We start from the raw sequence: 21,331 nt of genomic DNA on the forward strand, positions 1-21,331 counted from the left end.
CCTAACCCTAGCTCTTATATTTAATAAAATTTAGGATTATAATATACAGGAATATTATAAAAACATAATCCAAGAAGAAAATAATGGAGAATGCTTTTAAAATACATAATTAATGCTTCAGCACTTTATCATTTTATATGTAATATACATGTAATTAATGCTTCAGCACTTTATCATTTTATGTTAAAGAGAGAAGATTTAGCAAGCTACAAGTGCAATAGACACAGTCTGTAATAGTAGAGATGACTTTCCCCTTACAAATGTTTGCCACTAAACTGGTATACTTAGAAAAGCTAAGTGAGGGAAGAGAGCAGTGTTTAAGTGTGGTCTGTGGACTATTACATCAGAATCACCTGAGCTGATGCCTGTCCTACCTAGGGTCCACTTAATAATTTCTGAGAATGGAACCTGAGGATTTTAATGTCTACAGAACCATTGGGATGGATCTTTCCTTTGAAATCTTCATTTACTTTAATTTGCTTTGTGTCAACTGTATATAAATGTGTCCACTTTCTGGGTATGTACTGTATCACTTGGTGATGTCTCCATAAGCTCAGCTGGAAGTTACTCCGAGCCATGTAGGTGGACCTTGGCAAAACCATCTCTATCTTTTCAAGTATATTCATTCTTTTTTCAAGTACCTTACTCTTCTCTTTATATCAAATTCCCTGTTGTACATTTCCATTTGAAGGCATTGAGCCATTTACTATACATAATAAATAGTCATTAAAAGGATGGTGATGAGGACTATGGTTCTCTAGAGCCTTCTATTTCATTTCTTTTCATCTTGTCCACAAACGAACTGGTCCACTATCAAATCATTATTCATGCTTTCCTCCATGTAGAACTTAAACAAAGTATTTGTTTCTTTTTCAGTTTCTCTTGTGGCTAATCTTCAAGTTAATCTCACTATTTACTCTCCTCCATTTATTTGGATCTCTTTTTATCAATTTACCCCCTCTTCTACTTGGGAAGGAAAAAAGAGGGTGGAGAGGGGAAGGATAATACATGAAAAATATGAATGCCAGAAATCTCTGCATATTGGTGATTTAGCTACTTCTTAGATCAGTCTGGGAGTTTTACATCTGAAATCTGTATTTTACAGTCAAAGCCTTAGGATACCAACTATATTTTATTTATTATCTTATATGGTACCAAACTCCAAAATAGCTGAGTCGAGTGTTGGTTCACTGGCATTTGTAAACCACCACCAAGTCTTGAAGATGTCAGTGAGGATGCTGTGACATCTCTGTGAGCTCCATGACAATAAGAGTTAACTATTTTAAAAATTATAAATTTCTTTACTAATGGCGAAATCCAAAGAAGAGGAAAGATATGAGAGTATCATATCAGAAATTTTATTTTGTCCTCTATTATTCTTGGAATCACTGAAAAGGGATAGCATCCCAGTCCTTGGCAGTCCTCCTTCTCTAACTTCCTTCCTTGCTTGGGATGAATACTGAGAAAGTGGAAGTGTTTCTTCACCAAGTGTGTAATTGCATGGATACATCTTTGCTATCACCTCAACTAATACTGTTTGCCCCTTTAAGGACCTTGCATAAATGACTTTATGCAGAGCAACACTATGGGAACATTTTAACTCTTTTCTCCCTCCATTGCTGATAACCTACTTCTTAGTTCTAAGTTTATACCTGAAATTCATCTTTCCAAACTAATTCCAGATTCCACTTCACTACCTCATTATGTGGTACCCTGAACTATAATTATCTTTTTATATTTACATCTCTTCCTGTGAGACTGGAAACTCCTACAGACCAGAGTTGGAGACTTATTTGTCTCTATAGACCAAAGCCTAGGACTATGTGACTTTCATGGTTTGTCTTTTAAAGGAGTGGGGTCAAACTCCACTGAGCTACAGCCATTCCTAATAGAGCTTAGTTTAACCTACCCCGCTGACCTGAAATTTCCTTCCCTAACCATTCCATGCCCTAGAAAATCAAGAACAATTTGGCCTTGCCAGAGCCTCACAAACTGATCATTTTCCCAACTGCCTCTTTTCTATAAATCTTACATCAGTACATAATTGAAACACTCTGTTTATCTGAACCTTTTACTATATTGCAAAAGAAAATTTCTTTCAGCAATGATTACTTTCCCTGCTAGGTCAGAGTTACAGTTGCAACCTACCCACTTATATACTTGATACTTGTAATGAATTGTGTGCTCGTAAAGTGCTATTGGGGTATATAAATACATATGTGTATGTCCATGTATTTCTTTTATCAGTACAACTGATTGAGTACATGCATATTATCCCAATCTCTGAAGGGATAGTAGGAAAATGTGTACATTAAATTTAAAATACAAAGAACTTTATGGTATACTACCTGCCTTTATCTTAACATTCACAGCTTAAATATACTGTAATAAAAGCAAAATTGTAGACTGTACGGGTCTCTGAGCAAAACCATTCCACTGTTCATTGCTTTCCAGACAGGTTCTGACGTTTTCTAAGATACTTACAGCAAAGAGATAACATGTCAACTTTTTTTTCTTGATACACATGTTGAGGGTCTCTTGTATGGGATATGGAGCTGCATATGCTGGGATAGGAAGCATCTGCTCATTATAATTCATCTGGAACACTTTGTAATCTTGAGTTTCCCTATCTCTCTTTAAAAATAATTAATACTTCACAAAAGGTAATATCTCCTGAAGCAGATTTATTTTAGTAAATATATTTTTTTTCTTTTTTTTTTTTTTTTTCAGTACGTGGGCCTCTCACTGTTGTGGCCTCTCCCGTTGTGGAGCACAGGCTCTGGATGCACAGGCTCAGCGGCCATGGCTCACGTGCCCAGCCGCTCCACGGCATGTAGGATCTTCCCAGACCGGGGCACGAACCCGTGTCCCCTGCATCGGCAGGCGGACTCTCAACCACAAGCAGATTTATTTTAAAAATCTGTTTTAAGTGATAGTGAGGTGATAACACACTTTAGTAAATGGTGGATGTTCAAAATGTTCTGAGAAACAGGGTGTGTGTGTGTGTGTGTGTGTGTGTGTGTGTGTGTGTGTGTGTGTGTGAATGTTTTAAATTCAAGAACAACCACAAAGGAAAGAAACCATAGCAACTCTGTTCTTTTTCAGGAATACTGTTGATTATAATGAAAACTCCTGTCCAAGCTTATTAATCTAGAATCTTTAATTAAAGTGGATAATGATGAAGTATATTTATTTAACAGGAAATGTTTAATTTTACTAAAAAGAATATAATTTTATGGCTTTACTTTTGCAAACAGAGAAACCACATTTTTTATATATTTGCCATAGTTCCTGAGAGCATTGTGATAAGCATTTTGCCTATGATTTTGATAAACTCATTGAACAACATGAAAAATCCTCAATATTTAAAATCACTTTTTTGGATAAAGTAAAAGCTATACAGATAAAAGGGGCTAATTTTGTTTAAGCCTTTGAATTAATAGGGTGTATTGTATTCTACAAAAATTAAAACCTGAACAGTGTCTTAAACTATTGTTGATCTTTCTGATTGTAATAGAAGTCACAACCATAGTTCATGTAACTGTACCAAACATGATAAGATTTTTCTTCATGCATTCATGTAACAGTTGTTTTTGTTTTTTATAACCCCACCCCAGGGGAAATGTTTATTCTCCTTTGTGAAATAGGCACAATTAGTTTACTCCTTTTTTTTTTCCAGTGCAATCCGTTCTGTTTTTTTTTTTAACACCTTTATTGGACTATAATTGCTTTACAATGGTGTGTTAGTTTCTGCTTTATAACAAAGTGAATCAGTTATACATATACATATGTCCCCATATCTCTTCCCTCTTGCATCTCCCTCCCTCCCACCGTCCCTATCCCACCCCTCTAGGAGGTCACAAAGCACCAAGCTAATCTCCCTGTGCCATGTGGCTGTTTCCCACTAGTTATCTATTTTACATTTGGTAGTGTATATATGTCTATGCCACTCTCTCACTTCGTCCCAGCTTACCCTTCCACCTCCCCGTGTCCTCAAGTCCATTCTCTATATCTATGTCTTTATTGCTGTCCTGCCCCTAAGTTCTTCAGAACCATTTGTTGGGTTTTTTAAATTTTTTAGATTCCATATATATGTGTTAGCATGCGGTATTTGTTTTTCTGTTTCTGACTTACTTCACTCTGTATGACAGACTCTAGGTCCATCCACCTCACTACAGATAACTCAGTTTCATTCCTTTTTACGGCTGAGTGATATTCCATTGTATATATGTGCCACATCTTCTTTATCCATTCATCTGTTGATGGACACTTCGGTTGCTTCCATGTCGTGGCTATTGTAAATAGAGCTGCAGTGAACATTGTGCTGCATGACTCTTTTTGAATTATGGTTTTCTCAGGGTATATGCCCAGTAGTGGGATTGCTGGGTCGAATGGTAGTTCTATTTTTAGTTTTTTAAGGAACCTCCATACTGTTCTCCATAGTGGCTGTACCAATTTACATTCCCACCAGCAGTGCAAGAGGGTACCCTTTTCTCCACACTCTCTCCAGCATTTATTGTTTGTAGGTTTGCAGTGTCATTTGTTATTTCTCCTTTTTCATTTCTAATTCTATTGATTTGTGTCTTCTCCCTTTTTTTCTTGATGAGTCCGGCTAATGGTTTTTCAAGTTTGCTTATCTTCTCAAAGAACAAGCTTTTAGTTTTATTGATCTTTGCTATTGTTTCTTTCATTTCTTTTTCATTCATTTCTGATCTGATATTTATGATTTCTTTCCTTCTGCTAACTTTGGGGGTTTTTTGTTCTTCCTTCTCTAATTGCTTTAGGTGTAAGTTTAGGTTGTTTGAGATATTTCTTGTTTCTTAAGGTAGATTGTATTGCTGTAAACTTCCCTCTTAAAACTGCTTTTGTTGTATCCCATAGGTTTTGGGTCGTCGTGTTTTCATTATCATTTATTTCTAGGTATTTTTTGATTTCCTCTCTGATTTCTTCAATGATCTCTTGGTTATTTAGTAGTGTGTTGTTTAGCCTCCATGTGTTTGTCTTTCTTACAGATTTTTTCCTGTAATTGATATCTAGTCTCATAGCGTTGTGGTCGGAAAAGATACTTGATACAATTTCAGTTTTCTTAAATTTACCAAGACTTGATTTGTGACCCAAGATATGATCTATCCTGGAGAATGTTCCATGAGAACTTGAGAAGAATGTGTATTCTGTTGTTTTTGGATGGAATGTCCTATAAATATCAACTAAGTCCATTTGTTTAATGTATCATTTAAAGCTTGTGTTTCCTTATTTATTTTCATTTTGGATGATCTGTCCATTGGTGAAAGTGGGGTGTTAAAGTCCCCTACTATGATTGTGTTACTGTTGATTTCCCCTTTTATAGCTGTTTGTATTTGCCTTATGTATTAAGGTTCTCCTATGTTGGGTGCATAAATATTTACAATTGTTATATCTTCTTCTTGGATTGATCCCTTGATTATTATGTAGTGTCCTTCTTTGTCTCTTATAGTAGTCTTTGTTTTAAAGTCTATTTTGCCTGATATGAGAATTGCTACTCCAGCTTTCTTTTGATTTCCATTTGCAGGGAATATTTTTTCCATCCTCCCAGTTTCAATCTGTATGTGTCTCTAGGTCTGAAGTGGGTCTCTTGTAGACAGCATATATATATGGGTCTTGTTTTTGATCCATTCAGCCAATCTATGTCTTTTGGTTGGAGCATTTAATCCATTTACATTTAAGGTAATTATCAATATGTATGTTCCTATTACCATTTTCTTAATTGTTTTTGGTTTATTATCGTAGGTCTTTTCCTTCTCTTGTGTTTTCTGCCAAGAGAAATTCCTTTAGCATTTGTTGTAAAGCTGGTTTGTTTGTGCTGAATTCTCTTAGCTTTTGCTTGTCTGTAAATGTTTTAATTTTTCCGTCAAGTCTCAATGAGATCCTTGCCGGGTAGAGTAATCTTGGTTGTAGATTTTCTCCCTTCATCACTTTAAATATGTCCTGCCACTCCCTTCTGGCTTGCACAGTTTCTGCTGAAAGATCAGCTGTTAACCTTATGAGGATTCCCTTATGTGTTATTTGTTCTTTTTCCCTTGCTGTTTTTAATATTTGTTCTTTGAATTTAATTTTTGATAGTTTGATTAATATGTGTCTTGGTGTGTTTCTCCTTGGATTTATCCTATATGGGACTCTCTGTGCTTCCTGGACTTGATTATCTATTTCCTTTCCCATATTAGGGAAGTTTTCGACTATAATCTCTTCAAATATTTTCTCAGTCCCTTTCTTTTTCTCTTCTTCTTCTGGGACCCTTATAATTCGAATGTTGGTCCATTTAATGTTGTCCCAGAGGTCTCTGAGATTGTCCTCAATTGTTTTCATTCTTTTTCTTTATTCTGCTCTGCAGTAGTTATTTCCACTATTTTATCTTCCAGGTCACTTATCCGTTCTTCTGCCTCAGTTATTTTGCTATTGATCCCTTCTAGTGAATTTTTAATTTCATTTATTGTGTTGTTCATCACTGTTGGTTTGCTCTTTATTTCTTCTAGGTCCTTGTTAAACGTTTCTTGTATTTTTTCCATTCTATTGCCAAAATTTTAGATCATCCTTACTGTCATTATTCTGAATTCTTTTTCAGGTAGACTGCCTATTACCTCTTCATTTGTTAGGTCTGGTGGGTTTTTGCCTTGCTCCTTCATCTGCTGTGTGTTTCTCTGTCTTCTCATTTTGCTTAGCTTACTGTGTTTGGGGTCTCCTTTTCACAGGCTGCAGGTTCGTAGTGCCCCTTGTTTTTGGTCTGTCCCCAGTGACTAAGGTTGGTTCAGCAGGTTGTGTAGGCTTCCTGGTGGAGGGGACTAGTGCCTGTGTTCTGGTGGATGAGGCTGGATCTTGTCTTTCTGTTGGGCGGGTGCATGTCTGGTGGTGTGTTTTGCGGTGTCTGTGGCCTTATTATGATTTTAGGCAGTCTCTGGGCTAATGGATGGGGTTTTGTTACTGTCTTGCTTGTTGTTTGGCATTGGGTGTCCAGCACTGTAGCTTGCTGGTTGTTGAGTGAAGCTGGGTCTTGGTGTTGAGATGGAGTTCTCTGGGAGATTTTCACCGTTTGATATTATGTGGAGCTGGGAGGTCTCTTGTGGACCAGTGTCCTGATCTTGGATCTCCCACCTCAGTGGCACAGACCTGATACATGGTTGGAGCACCAAAAGCCTGTCCTCCACATGGCTCAGAATAAAAGGGAGGAAAAAAAGAGAGAAGAAGATAAAATAAAATAAAGTAAAATAAAATAAAATAAAGTTATTAAAGTACGAACTAATTATTAAGAGAAAAATTTTTTAAATAATTAAAACAAATACAAAAAAAACGGACAAACAGAACCCTAGGACAAATAGTAATAGAAAAGCTATACAGACAAAATCACACACAGAAGTATACACATACACACTCACAAAAACAGAAAAAGGGGAAAAATATATATATATAATATATAATGTATATTATATACATACATATATATATATATATATATATATATATATATATATATATATATATATATATATATATATATATATATATCATTGCTCCAAAAGTCCACCTCCTTAATTTGGGATGATTCGTTGTCTATTCAGGTATTCCACAGATGCAGGGTACATCAAGTTGATTGTGGAGATTTAATCCGCTGCTCCTGAGGCTCCTGGGAGAGATTTCCCTTTCTCTTCTTTATTCGCACAGCTCCTGGGGTTCAGCTTTGGATTTGGACCCGCCTCTGCGTGTAGGTTGCCTGAGGGCATCTGTTCTTCGCTCAGACAGGACGGGGTTAAAGGAGCCGCTGATTCGGCATCTCTGGCTCACTCAGGCTGGGGGGAGGGAGCGGGTATGCATGCGGGGCGAGCCTGCAGCATCAGACGCTGGCGTGATGTTGCACCAGCCTGAGGCGCGCCGTGGCGTGCCATGCGTTTTCCCGGGGAAGTTGTCCCTGGATCACGGGACCCTGGCAGTAGCGGGCAGCACAGGCTCTCAGAAGGGGAGGTGTGGAGAGTGACCTGTGCTTGCACACAGGCTTCTTGGTGGTGGCAGCAGCAGCCTTAGCGTCTCATGTCCGTCTCTGGGCTCTGTGCTGTTAGCCGTGGCTTGCGCCCGTCTCTGGAGCTCATTTAAGCGGAGCTCTTCATCCCCTCTCCTCATGCACCAGGAAACAAAGAGGCAAGAAAAAGTCTCTGGCCTCTTCGGCAGCTCCAGACTTTTCCTGGACTCCCTCCCAGCTAGCCGTGGCGCACTAGCCCCCTGCAGGCTGTGTTCACGCAGCCAACCCCAGTCCTCTCCCTGAGATCAGACCGAAGCCCGAGCCTCAGCTCCCAGCCCCCGCCCGCCCCAGCGGGTGAGCAGACAAGCCTCTCGGGCTGGTGAGTGCTGGTCGGCACCGGTCCTCTGTGCGGGAATCTCTCCGCTTTGCCCTCCGCACCCCTGTTGCTGCGCTCTCCTTCGTGGCTCCGAAGCTTCTCCTCCATGGCTCCGAAGCTACCCGCCTCCGCCACCTGCAGTCTCCGCCTGCGAAGGGGCTTCCTAGTGTGTGGAAACCTTTCCTCCTTCACAGCTCCCTCCCACTGGTGCAGGTCCCGTCCCTATTCTTTTGTCTCTGTGTTTTCTTTTTTCTTTTGCCCTACCCAGGTACGTGGGGGAGTTTCTTGCCTTTTGGGAGGTCTGAGGTCTTTTGCCAGCGTTCAGTGGGTGTTCTATAGGAGTTGTTCCACATGTAGATGTATTGCTGATGTATTTTGGGGGAGGAAGGTGATCTCGACGCCTTACTCTTCTGCCACTTTGAAGCTCTCTTCATGTAACAGTTATTTTTAGCACCTACTATGTGCCCGCCACCATATCATAATGAGTAAAAAAGGCATGATTACGACTCATGCAACTTACTGTCTCGTACTTTTTCTCCAAAGGCTAGACAGCCAAGTAAAATTAAAACCAATTAAGGTGTTGTTATAGAAAATGATATAGGCTATAGCATGGCCTGCTTTTGCTGAGATTGTATGTCTGAGGAAATGTCATGTAAGCTGGAACTTGAAGAATGAGAAACTAGAGAATATTTCAGGGAATGGACAGCATATTCAGAGACACTGAGTTGGGGAAAACTTGGACAAATGTTAGTGTGACAGGAGCTGAGTGAGCTCCAGGGAGAGCATCGTGAAATGAAAGAGCAGACAGGTGCAATGGTGTTTCATGCAGGGCCTTGCAGTCCATGATAAATTGAAGGGGTTTACCATCAATGTAATGGGATGCCATTTTGGGAAATGTTAACATCCAAATTTCATTTTAAATGCATCATCCTGGCTGCTATCTTCAATAAAGTTTTTAGTATGTTGAAGTGGAAACAGACAGGCTGGAGGCTAAAAACAGAAAGAATTAGCATGTGAATTGATGTATATTCTAAATACATTTTGAAGAACTTGCTATTATGAGGGATTTTGGTGCATATTTAGATTTTCTTCTGTTCTCTGTTTATCACTATCTCCTGTTATATGTAGTGTGCTGTTGACACTTAACAGTAAAATTAATGCCTAACCTCCATGTCATTAAATGGCATCGTACAATGTCATATTTAAAACACAGATTTTCACAGTTTAGACATACTATACATTTATTTAAATAGCTCCTTATTCTGGGACTCTGGAGTTGTTTCCAAAGCTATGCTATAGTAAATAACTTTTCAATAATCCTCTACTCACAAAATCTTAATGCATATTTTTAATGACCTTCTATGGATATATTATTGGTGTAAACCCATCTCTTTCTCAGAGATAAGCATTCATCATTTCTGTGGCAAACCCCACAAAACAGTGAGGCTGAGCAGAGATGAGGCTGTAGTACAGTCACCTTGGTTCACTCATTAATAAATGGCTCACTACCATGCATCAGGGATGCCCCCACCATCTTCTCCCTCCACCTTCATCAAAAGATGATTCCAATTCATCAGTCTAATAGATTGTTACATGTCAGGGACTTTCAGGGTTTTTAGCAGATAGTTAGAACTGCAGATATCTAATCCACAGTTGTTAAGGTGCACTTTCTCTAATCTTATTCTAAACCAGCTCATGGTTTGGAAAAACATTACCAAACACCAGCCCCTTCGTTGCTGCAATGTACTGAATATTTGTGTTTCCCCCACCCCCGCCAAATTCATATGTTGAAACCCTAATCCTAACATGATGCTATTTGGAGGTGGGATTTGGGGGGTGGTGGTAATTAGATCATGAGGGTGGAGCCCTCATGAATAGGATTAGTGCCTTTATAAGAAGAGGTCAGAGAGCTAGCTAGCACTCTTTCCACCATGTGAAGACACAGCAAGAAGACAGCCCTCTATAAACCAGAAATTGGTCATTAACTAAGAACCTGACCAAGCTGGCACCCTGATCTTGGACTTCTACCTTCCAGAACTGTGAGAAATAAATGTTTGTTTTTAAACCACCCAACCTCTGGTAAATTGTTATAGCAACCCAAACTGCCTAAGACAGTTGCAGCAGATTTTAAAAGCTAGAAAGAATATGGCAAGGGAAATAATTTTGAAACATCTCTATATTTTATCTATAAATGTGTGTGTTTAAACACACACTCATGCACACACACACATAAATATAAATACATATATAAAAGATGTTTCAGCTCATCAGTTGTTTTATGAGTTTCTATCTGCTTCAAGGGCTAGATCTGAATAAATAAGGGTTAACTAAACAGCCTTGTGGACCTTAGACATAAATAAAATTCTAAAAAATCAGGGACTGTCCCCCGCCCCAAAATATAAACAAAACATACTTTTGAAAGTCATTATTTTTAATTTTGATAGCTGGAAGTCTAGAATGGGAAACTGTGGGGTAAAAGTTTATGGAGTCTGTTCCCCTCACTTGGAAAAATATATTGTGTAAAAAAAGACAAGATGCTCCTTTGCTTATGTGTAACTCTGATTTAGTACTAATATATGTCTTGGAGGAGGCAGTTTTGTGATTCACTTTATTAAGAGACACATTTAATATTGGGATCAAATAATTATTATTAAGTTAATGCTGATTAAATTATAATGTTAATACCTCTTACATTTTTAAAAGCCTCTGTTTAAAGCACTAGTCCTTTTGATCATCGTAATAATCAACAGTGGCAGAATCCTGACTTCAAATGAATCTTATAATTGAGTATCAATTTATAACCCAGACATAAGCTTAGCCTCCGCAATGAAGTATATGGAAATAAGAAGGGGCAGTCCAAGCTCTACCTTCATATTAATTGCCACCCAAATCCTACCCACATCTGAGCCCTCAGTTCTCAATTATTGTCCCTGAAGTAATCTTCTGAACTATTCAGCATAGTGGGGCATAGCTAGAGAAACACTGTGGCAACCTGTGCAGGCCAGATGAAACTAATAGAGTCCCCTCTATGTTTTTTCTCTGGATAAGGAAAATCAAGCCCAGTGAGAGCAATGATTTGTCCATTACCACAGAACTACTGAGAAGGAGGGCTAAAGGGAAAAGGGGTTTATGCCTAATAGAGTTCTCTTTTCACTATTCCTCAATTATATTTATATGCAGTTATATGTATGAATTTCATGGGGAGGGAAGCAGGTAGCATAGAATATGAATAAAGACCTAGCTGTGAAGACTTGGGCAAGTCACTTTCCAGTCATAAAATGGAGGCTCAAATTGCAGAGAAACCCTAACATATCTAAAATTAAATTATTGTATTTATCATTTTAAGAAAAAGACAAAAATGAATTAAAAGTTTACTATGAAATTTATATTTTAAATGACAAATCAAAATTTCTAATGCATATTTTGATGTTATTTCCTCATTTTTGCCTCCAAATATATTTTTGACATAAATTCTTAAAAAGCCAAGAAGCTGTTTTCTTAATTTCCTTTTTGGATTGTTCATTGTTAGAATGTAGAAATGTAACTGATTTTTTTGTATGTTGACTTTGTATCCTTCTACTTTGAATTCACTTCAAGCTGAATTCACTTATTAGTTCTAAAAGTTTTTTTGTGGAATCTTTAGGGTTTTCTACATATAAAATATCAACATAAAATCATGAGCAGAGACAATTTTACTTCTTCCTTTCCAGTGTGTATGTTATTTTTTCTTTTCTTTTTTTTTGTCTAATTGCTCTAGCTGAGAATTCAATACTTTGTTGAAAGGAAGGCAAAATTGAGCATCCTTGATTTTTTCCTGATCTTAGAGGAAAAGCTTTCAGTCTGTCATCTTTGAGTATGATATTTGTGGTGGTTTTCTTGTATATAGCCTTTATTATATTGAGGTAGTTTCTTCTATTACTACTGTGTTGAGTGTTTTTATCATGAAGGGGTATTAAATTTGTCAAATGCTTTTTCTGCAACAGTTGAAATTATCATAAATCTGTTTTTCCTTCATTCTGTCAATGTGGATTATTTTACTGATTTTTTTCATATGTTGAACCATTCTTGAATTCCAGGAATACAGCCCATTTGGTCATGGTGTGTAATCCTTTTAATATGTTACTGAATTCAGTTTTCTTGAGGATTTTGCATTGATGTTCATAAAGGATATTAGTCTATAGTTTCTTATAGTGTCTTTATCTGGCTCTGGTATTGGGGAAAGGCTGGACTCATGGAATGTGTTAGGAAGTGTTCCCTTCTTTTCATTTTTTTGGAAGATTGATGTTAGTTGTTCTTTAAGTGTTTGGAAAATTCACCAATTAAGCCATCGGGTGCAGGGCTTTCCTTTGTTGGGAGATTTCTGTTTACCGATTTAGAAAAATTTCATTTATAATAGCATCAAAAAATAATAAAATACTTAGGAATTAACTTAACCAAGGAAGAAAGACTTATACAATTAAAACTACAAAGCATTCCTAAAAGAAATTAAAGAAGACAAAAATGAAGACATCCCATGTTCATGTATTGTTAGAATTAAAATTGTTAAAACACCAATACTATTCAAAGTAATCAGCAGATTCAGTACAATCCCTATCAAAATCCCAATGGCACATTTTGCAGAAATTTAAAAATTCATTCTAAAATTCAAGAGACTTCAAATAGCCAAAACAATGTTGAAAAACAAGAACAAAGTTGGAGGACTCACTCACACTTCCTCATTTCAAAACTTACTACAAACTCTGGTAACCAAACAGTGTGGTACTAGCATAAAAACAGACATATATATGGATGGAATAGAATAGAGACCCCAGAAGCAACCCCTTGCATATATGGCCAAATGAATTTTGACAAAGATGCTAAGACCAATCAGTAGGGAAAGAACAGTTTTTTCCACAAATGGCACTGGTAAAACTGTATATCTGTATGTAGAAGAATGAAGTTGGACCCTTACCAAACACCATATATAAAAATTAACTCAAGTTGGATCAAGAACCTAAATGTAAGACCTAAAACAAAATTCTTAGAAGAAAACATAGGACAAAAGCTTCACAATGTTGAATTTGGCAATGATTTCTTGGATATGACAAAAAAGCACAGGTAACAAAAGAAAAAATATACAAATTGGACTTCATGAGAACTAAAAAACTTTGTGTATCAAAGGCTACTATCAATAGAGTAAAAGGCAAGCCACAGAATGGGAGAAGATATTGCAAATCACATATCTGATAAGGGATTATTATACAGAATATATAGAGTACTCCTAAAACTCAACAACAAAAAGTCAGCCTGATTCAAAAATGGGCAAATGACTCAATAGACATTTCTCCAGAGAAGATATACAAATGGCCAATGAGCAAATGAAAAGATGCTCAACATCTCTAATCATTAGATAAATGCAAATCAAATCCACAATGAGATACCATCTCACACCCATTAAGATGGCTACTATCAGAGAAACAAAATAACGAGTGTTTGTGAGGACATGGAGACATTAGAACTAGACATTGTAGACTATTGTTGGTGATGTAAAAGGTACAGCCACTGTGGAGAACAGTATGGCAGTTTCTCAAAAAATTGAAAATAGATTTACCATATAATCCAGCAATTCCACTTCTGGGTATATATCCAAAAGTATTGAAAGTAGGGTCTCAAAGAGACCTACCCAACACTCATCATCACACCATTATTCACGATAGCTAAAATATGGAGGCAACCCATGTGTCCACGGACAGATGACTGGATAAGCAAAATTTGGTTTATACATACAATGGAGTATTATTCAGCTTTAAAAATGAAGGAAATTCTGACAACTGTTACAGTATGGATGAACTTTTAGGACATTATGCTTAAGTGAATTAATCCAATCATAAAAGATAAACACTATGTGATTCCATTTAAATGAAGTACTTAGAGGAATAAAAATCATAGAAACAAAAAGTAGGATGGTGATTGCTGTGGCTGTGGAGTAGGGAAAATGGGAAGTTGTTTAATGTGTAGAGTTTCACTTTTGCAAGATGACAGAAATTATGGAGGTGGTAGGTAGGGATGCTTGCACAACAATATGAATTAATTGGTATCACTGAACTGTACACTTAAAAATAGTAATATGGGGCTTCCCTGGTGGCGCAGTGGTTGAGAGTCCGCCTGCCGATGCAGGGGACACGGGTTCGTGCCCTGGTCCGGGAAGATCCCACATGCCGCGGAGCGGCTGGGCCTGTGAGCCATGGCTGCTGAGCCTGCGCGTCTGGAGCCTGTGCTCTGCAACGGGAGAGGCCACAAGAGTGAGAGGCCCACGTACCGCAAAAAAAAAAAAAAAAATAGTAATATGTAATTAAAATTTACTGAGGGTAGCTCTTACGTTAAATCTTAACACACATGTACAGACACAGACACACACGCACACACACAAAGAGTAATAAAGGGAGCAGGAGGAAACTTTGGGAGGTGATGGATAAGTTATGGTCTTGATGATGGTGATGGTTTCACAGGTATATACTTATCCCCACACTCACTGAGTTGTTGTATACATTAAATATGTACAGCATTTTACATATCAATCATATTTCAATAAAGTGGTTTAAAAAATACCTGAGATGGTCAACTTTACATTATATGTATTTTATCACAATAAAAAATCTGGGGAAAGGAAGCCAAGGAGAAAATTCTTTTGCCCCTTTGGGTCCTTGTTAGGTTTTGAAATAAAACCTAAAAAGGGCATGTAGTTCATTAAGGAAAGTCTGGTCTTTAAATAACGGAATTTAGCATGTTTCTACATAGCCAGTTATAAAATTCATACATTTTTTTAGAACGCTCTCCTCAAACACCTGACTTATAATGATGTGTTGGCATATTTAAATAAAAAAAAAGAAAATTCCCAGAGATAAGCAGCTTGCATTGAGAATTTGTTTTCTCAGCTAGCAGCCTTCAGAGGTGTGTGTCTGTGAACTCTCTCTTAGCAACTTGTTGAATCACAGCCAGTTTTGGTTGTCCTGCATGTGACACTGAGGGGAAAGCTATTTGTAAGAGAACCAGACCTGTTTCATCAATTAATTACTTGTGAAGCAGTGCACATTTACCTCATTTTCAAAAGTGTTCTATGACAAATGTTGAAATTGTTGCCAAACAATTGACTTTTCAGGTTTGTATCAGAAGGAAAAATAATTGGAATTTCAAGATACCTGAGTAAATTGTCAGAGCTTATGCTCCAAGAAAAAGCAAGTAAAACATACACCATGCATTTTGCACTTATTGTGTTTGTTGTTCAGAATTTTCAAGTGTAGATTCTAGTCAAGAACAAATTTTCCATTACTATATTTTGTTGGTCTTCGTCTTGGAAATAATGAGCCACTGACTGTCACGAAGCAGCAGCCTCATGCTCTCATTAATGCCAGGGCTTAAGTCATAGGAAATCTCATGGGACTCTTAGCTCTGGCACTCCTTTTTGTTTTTTATTGTACGCTTGTTTTCTTAGTTGAGCAAAAAATCTAAATAGGCTTTCAGCTGGTTTGGGGGAATATTCTTATCTTTAGGCCTGTGCAGTCCTTCTAATGACTCTCAGCATTTTTATTTTAATATGAGAGGTGTCTTATTATTGTTTTTATCAGGAACCCCCATAAAACAAACAGCTGTTCAACTCTGAGTGGTTCTTATGACTCCTAGCTTGACTGGTTAGTAATTTAAATTATATACATATTATAAAATAAAATGAAGGATAAAATTTTAAGACAGCTGAATCAAATTCTAACCTCTTTTCTATTCTATGTTTTCTTCCTTCCTTCCTCCCTTCTTTTCTCCTCCTTTTCCTCCCCTTCTCTCCCTCCCTCCCTCCCTCTCTCCCTCCCTCCCTCTCTCCCTCTCTCAATAGCAAAATGTATGATTTTCATCTCCCTGGACCTCAGTTTCACCATTAGTACAATAAAATTCATGGCCCAGATGAAGTCTGATGTCCCTTCCACTCTAGCATGTGATGACCCTGATTCTAGTGGCCAGTTAGGAGGAGGGTAACAAGTGTACCAGCATGCTCTGTTGTTCATGGTATCCTGGGCTCTCTTACTGTGTGATCATCAGTGCCGTTTCCCTTTACAATGGCTTTAAAATATAACACACACACACACACACACACACACACACACACACTTGCACGTCTGTTGAGTCAGGTTTGAAATAAGAAATCTGAATTTTAAGCTTTCTTAATAATCTGAATTTTATATATCAGAATATCATCTAGGAAATATGGTTAACCATTTGACACTATTCAAGAAAACCACATCAGGTTCAATTCAAATGACTCAGCAACACCACTATCAACAGCAAAGCTCAATATGAATGGTAACATTGTGCACATGTGCATGCTATCACAAGAAATGAGTGGGATAGGTCTGATTTCTTCTTTCCGAAAGGAAAGCTGATATGGGTATTAAAATTATGTTGGCTTGCTTTTCTGAAAGATGAAATGGCTGAACTCTATGTAAAAGTCATTTGAGTGAAAACTTGGGCAAGGAAATTATCTCATAACGGAAGCACAGAAAATAAATACCATCAGTAACTGGTCACACAACATGAAATTTTCCTGCTTGTTCTCAGAAAGTTTTAATTTGAACACATGAACCATGATTTCTATAAAAACGCCTACATGAAAAGCATTTTGCTGACAGGTGCCTAGTGGGAGTTAAGGTGGTATGAGGGAGGGGCTGATTATTGGAAACCTGTCCTGTGTTCCTGATGTCATTCATACAGTAATGAGGCAGATATGACATTAAAGAAGATGAAATTAACTTCTAATAATATTTACAGAATCTTTTGGAGGAAATGTTAGAAATTCAGTCACCATCCGTGAGGCAAATGCTCTAAATTCTTTATGAGTTTCAAAGCAGGCTGTTCTCTTTTGTCGTATACAAGGGCTGTGGACTGTGGAATGAAAAACCATCTTCCTATTTGGGTGACTTTCAGAAAGTTGGAAAACATCTCTGAGCCCAAGTCCCCTCATCTATAAAGAAGGCTTTTCCAAACCTACCAGTCCATGTTCCAAATAACAAGAATGGTAATACTCAAGATGTTTTGAGTATTTCTGATTTGCCAGGCACTGTACAAAGTGCTTGATAAAATGATCTCAGCAACCATATAGAGGTAAGTATTTATAATATTCCTGTGCTGTACATATGAAGAAACTGAAAAGTAAAGGGGATAAACGATGTATCCAAGGTCTCCCCATGCATTACTGACCAGATCTGAACCCAGGCTGTCTACTTCCAAAGACAAATGCTGGTCTTGCCCAACAGTCACTCAGCACTTCTTCCCTTCATAGACCACAAGGCTGTTGAATTTTAAGCAAGCTTGTGAAGTAATCAGATTGCCTCTCTTTCCTGTCTTTCTTCCCTCTTCTTGCCTACTTCTGTGTCTCACACTACTCCATCATGATTTATTTTGCCCAATCAAGGTTCGGACTGTCTGTACACTATTTCAAATGCAAGTTGTTTTACAAGTTGTTCTGTTAGGATGCCTTGGCCAACTAAGAGGGCTTCATTGGAGTGAATCTTATGGTCTTCTTGCTTCCACAGGGGTTTATGGGTGAAACTCAAACAACCACTTATTTTACTTTTTTTTAAGTTATAAATTTATTTAGTTAGTTAGTTTTGGCTGCGTTGGGTCTTCGTTGCTGCGCGCGGACTTTCTCAAGTTGCGGTGAGCCGGGGCTACTCTTCCTTGCAGTACGCGGGCTTCTCATTGCGGTGGCTTCTCTTGTTGCGGTGCAGGGGCTCTAGGTGCACGGGCTTCAGTAGTTGTGGCACGTGGGCTCAGTAGTTGTGGCTCACAGGCTCTAGAGCACAGGCTCAGTAGTTGTGGTGCACGGACTTAGCTGCTCCGCGGCATGTGGGATCTTCCCGGACCAGGGATTGAACCTGTGTCCCCTGCATTGGCAGGCAGATTCTTATCCACTGCGCCACAAGGGAAGCCCAAGCACCCACTAATTCAATAAACAATAATGTAAGGAAAAGGCTAACAGTTAATTATAAAGAAATTAAGCATCCTCTTAAAATAGGACCATTCTCCACTTCCCCTCTCCCAGCTTCCACCCTTTCCTCTAGCATGTGTCCTTTCACACTTGTATGCTTGTTTAGCTATCTGCTGCAAATTAGCAGGAACCCTTAAGAAAATTTGCAAGCGTTAGCACCAAATCCAAGTTTCATTTCTCAAGTTGTTTGCTGTGCTATGGCCCTAGAAACCTCTTCTCTCTGATGAGCATGTCTTTGTACAGGGAACTAGGTGAGTTGAAAAACCTGAGTCCTTGCCTTTAATTCTGTTTAATCATCTGTCCCCAAATAGAGTCATTCATTAAGGAGTAATAATAACTTTTGAATAGCACCTTTATGCATGGGTGCTTCCCCTTTCTGCCACAACTTGCTGAGTTACAAAGAAATTGATTTTCTATATCATAAGTGATTTGTTTTACAACCTCACTTTGGCTGTGACTCTTAACTTTTTTTTTTATCTTTGCCTCAATTTTCATTCCTTCTATCCCTCCTTCTTTGCCTCAATTTTCATTCCTTCTATCCCTCCTTCTTTCTCTTTTCTTTCTTTTTTCCTTCTCTCCTTATTTTTTCCTTATTTCTTTACTATTTATCTTATGTTGATAGTTTATAAATCATTACAAACCATAATAAATACATTTTAGAATAAAAATATATAAACATATATATATATATATATATATATACACATCCCTAGAAACAAAAAATGTGGTAAGTACCATATCCTCTTACTTACAATACTTAGCCCCTGTAACTGGGGATTAATTGAGTAACCTGCACTCAGTGCAGAGATGAAGAGATTAATTGAGGTTGTTGCTAGTGGTAATCCTGATTGGCTGGATTGTAGAGCCATCATGAACTCCACGAGCCAAGTTTCAGTAGAACAATGCAGTTGGAAGGTCATTATTTAACAGAGTTCTAGCCAGTCGGGTATCTTTCACCTAGACTGATGTGGTTAGGAAGAAAGGATTAAAATAGCTCCTTCTCAGTGCCTTTTTATTTGCAAGCATGTTTGTACTGGTTGTACATTTAATTTAAACCTTAAAGAATAAATAAGACATAACAAGAAGAAAAATTTGCTTGGGGTATGCTGCAGATAGCCTCATGTTTGTTGAGAAATGCTAAATAAAATTTTCTTAAAGTATAGAAGAGTAAGAACCTGGGTGAAGACAGAATATGGAGTGTTGTTTTCACCTGTTGTTTTAATTGATTTGAAAATATGGCTTTATTGTTTAGAGGTGAGGAAATAGAGAGTGCACACAGAGAATAGCAAGCTAATATACCTGGCTAGAAATGATCATAGATTAAGTATATTTGGCAATTATGGAAGGCAGAGTTGGACAGGTAGGTAGTAGAAGTCTAATTTACATACTAGAAATCTTAAATGTAAATCAGAACTGATGGGCGATGGTACATGACTGAAATTCTGGAAACAAAGAGATAAAAAAGATAAGACATTTTAATGAACTGCAAGTGCAGGAGGAACTAGAGCCACAGAGAATAATTAGAAAGCTGTTGGCTTATTAGAAATTAAAGTACCACGATGCTTTGCCAATAGCAGTCATTTAATAAATTCTTTTAGGTTAAATGAGTAAACGAATGAGTTGACCTTTAGTCTCTACATTGTTGGTAAAATAAAAAATGAAATGGAAAGATGAAAGAGAGATCATATAACAAAATGAGAGAGACTTAAATATTGATAGGGATGTAGAAAGGGACAGGAGTCTGAAACATCCTGAAGCCAATGGCTGAAAACTTGATAGAAAGAGAAATATCTTGTATTCTAAAAATAATTGTCTCTAAAACTGTTTTCCATGGATACTTAAAACAAGCATAATGATGCAGTAGTTATACTTTATTTTTACCCTTTTCTTTCTTGAATGGGAGAGAGAGTTTGTGTTTCTACTATGCGGTCAGTGCTACAAAGAAAGCTAATTGTGATAGAGATAAATCTGATAGATTTTCAATTCTTTTTTTTTTTTTTTTTTTTGCGGTACACGGGCCTCTCACTGTTGTGGCTTCTCCCGTTGCGGAGCACAGGCTCTGGACACACAGGCTCAGCGGCTATGGCTCACGGGCCCAGCCGCTCTGCGGCATGTGGGATATTCCCAGACCGGGGCACAAACCTGTGTCCCATGAATCGGCAGGTGGACTCTCAACCACTGCGCCATCAGGGAAGCACCTCAATTCAATTCATTTTTTTTAACATCTTTATTGGAATATAATTGCTTTTCAATGGTGTGTTAGTTTCTGCCTTATAACAAAGTGAATTAGCTGTACATATACATACATCGCCTTATCTCCTCCCTCTTGCGTCCCCCTCCTACCCTCCCTATCCCACCCCACTAGGGGGTCACGAAGCACCAAGCTGATCTCCCTGTGCCATGCAGCTGTTTCCCACTAGCTATCTATTTTACATTTGGTAGTGTATATATGTCTATGTCACTCTCTCACTTCATCCCAGCTTATCCTTCCACCTGCCTGTGTCCTCAGGTACATTCTCTATGTCCGCGTCTTTATTCCTGTCCTGCCCCTAGGTTCTTCAGAACCATTATTTTTTTTTTAGATTCCATATATGTGTGTTAGCATGTGGTATTTGTTTTTCTCTTTCTGACTTACTTCACTCTGTATGACAGACTCTAGGTCTATCCACCTCATTACAAATAGCTCAGTTTCGTTTCTTTTTATGGCTGAGTAATATTCCATTGTATATATGTGCCACATCTTCTTTACCCATTCATCCGATGATGGACACTTAGGTTGTTTCCATGTCCGGGCTATTGTAAATAGGGCTGCTATGAACATTTTGGTACATATCTCTTTTTGAATTATGGTTTTCTCAGGGTATATGCCCAGTAGTGGGATTGCTGGGTCATATGGTAGTTCTATTTTTAGTTTTTTAAGGAACCTCCATACTGTTCTCCATAGTGGCTGTACCAATTC

This window comes from Mesoplodon densirostris, chromosome 6 (assembly GCF_025265405.1).
Source record: "Mesoplodon densirostris isolate mMesDen1 chromosome 6, mMesDen1 primary haplotype, whole genome shotgun sequence".
NCBI lineage: Eukaryota > Metazoa > Chordata > Mammalia > Artiodactyla > Ziphiidae > Mesoplodon > Mesoplodon densirostris.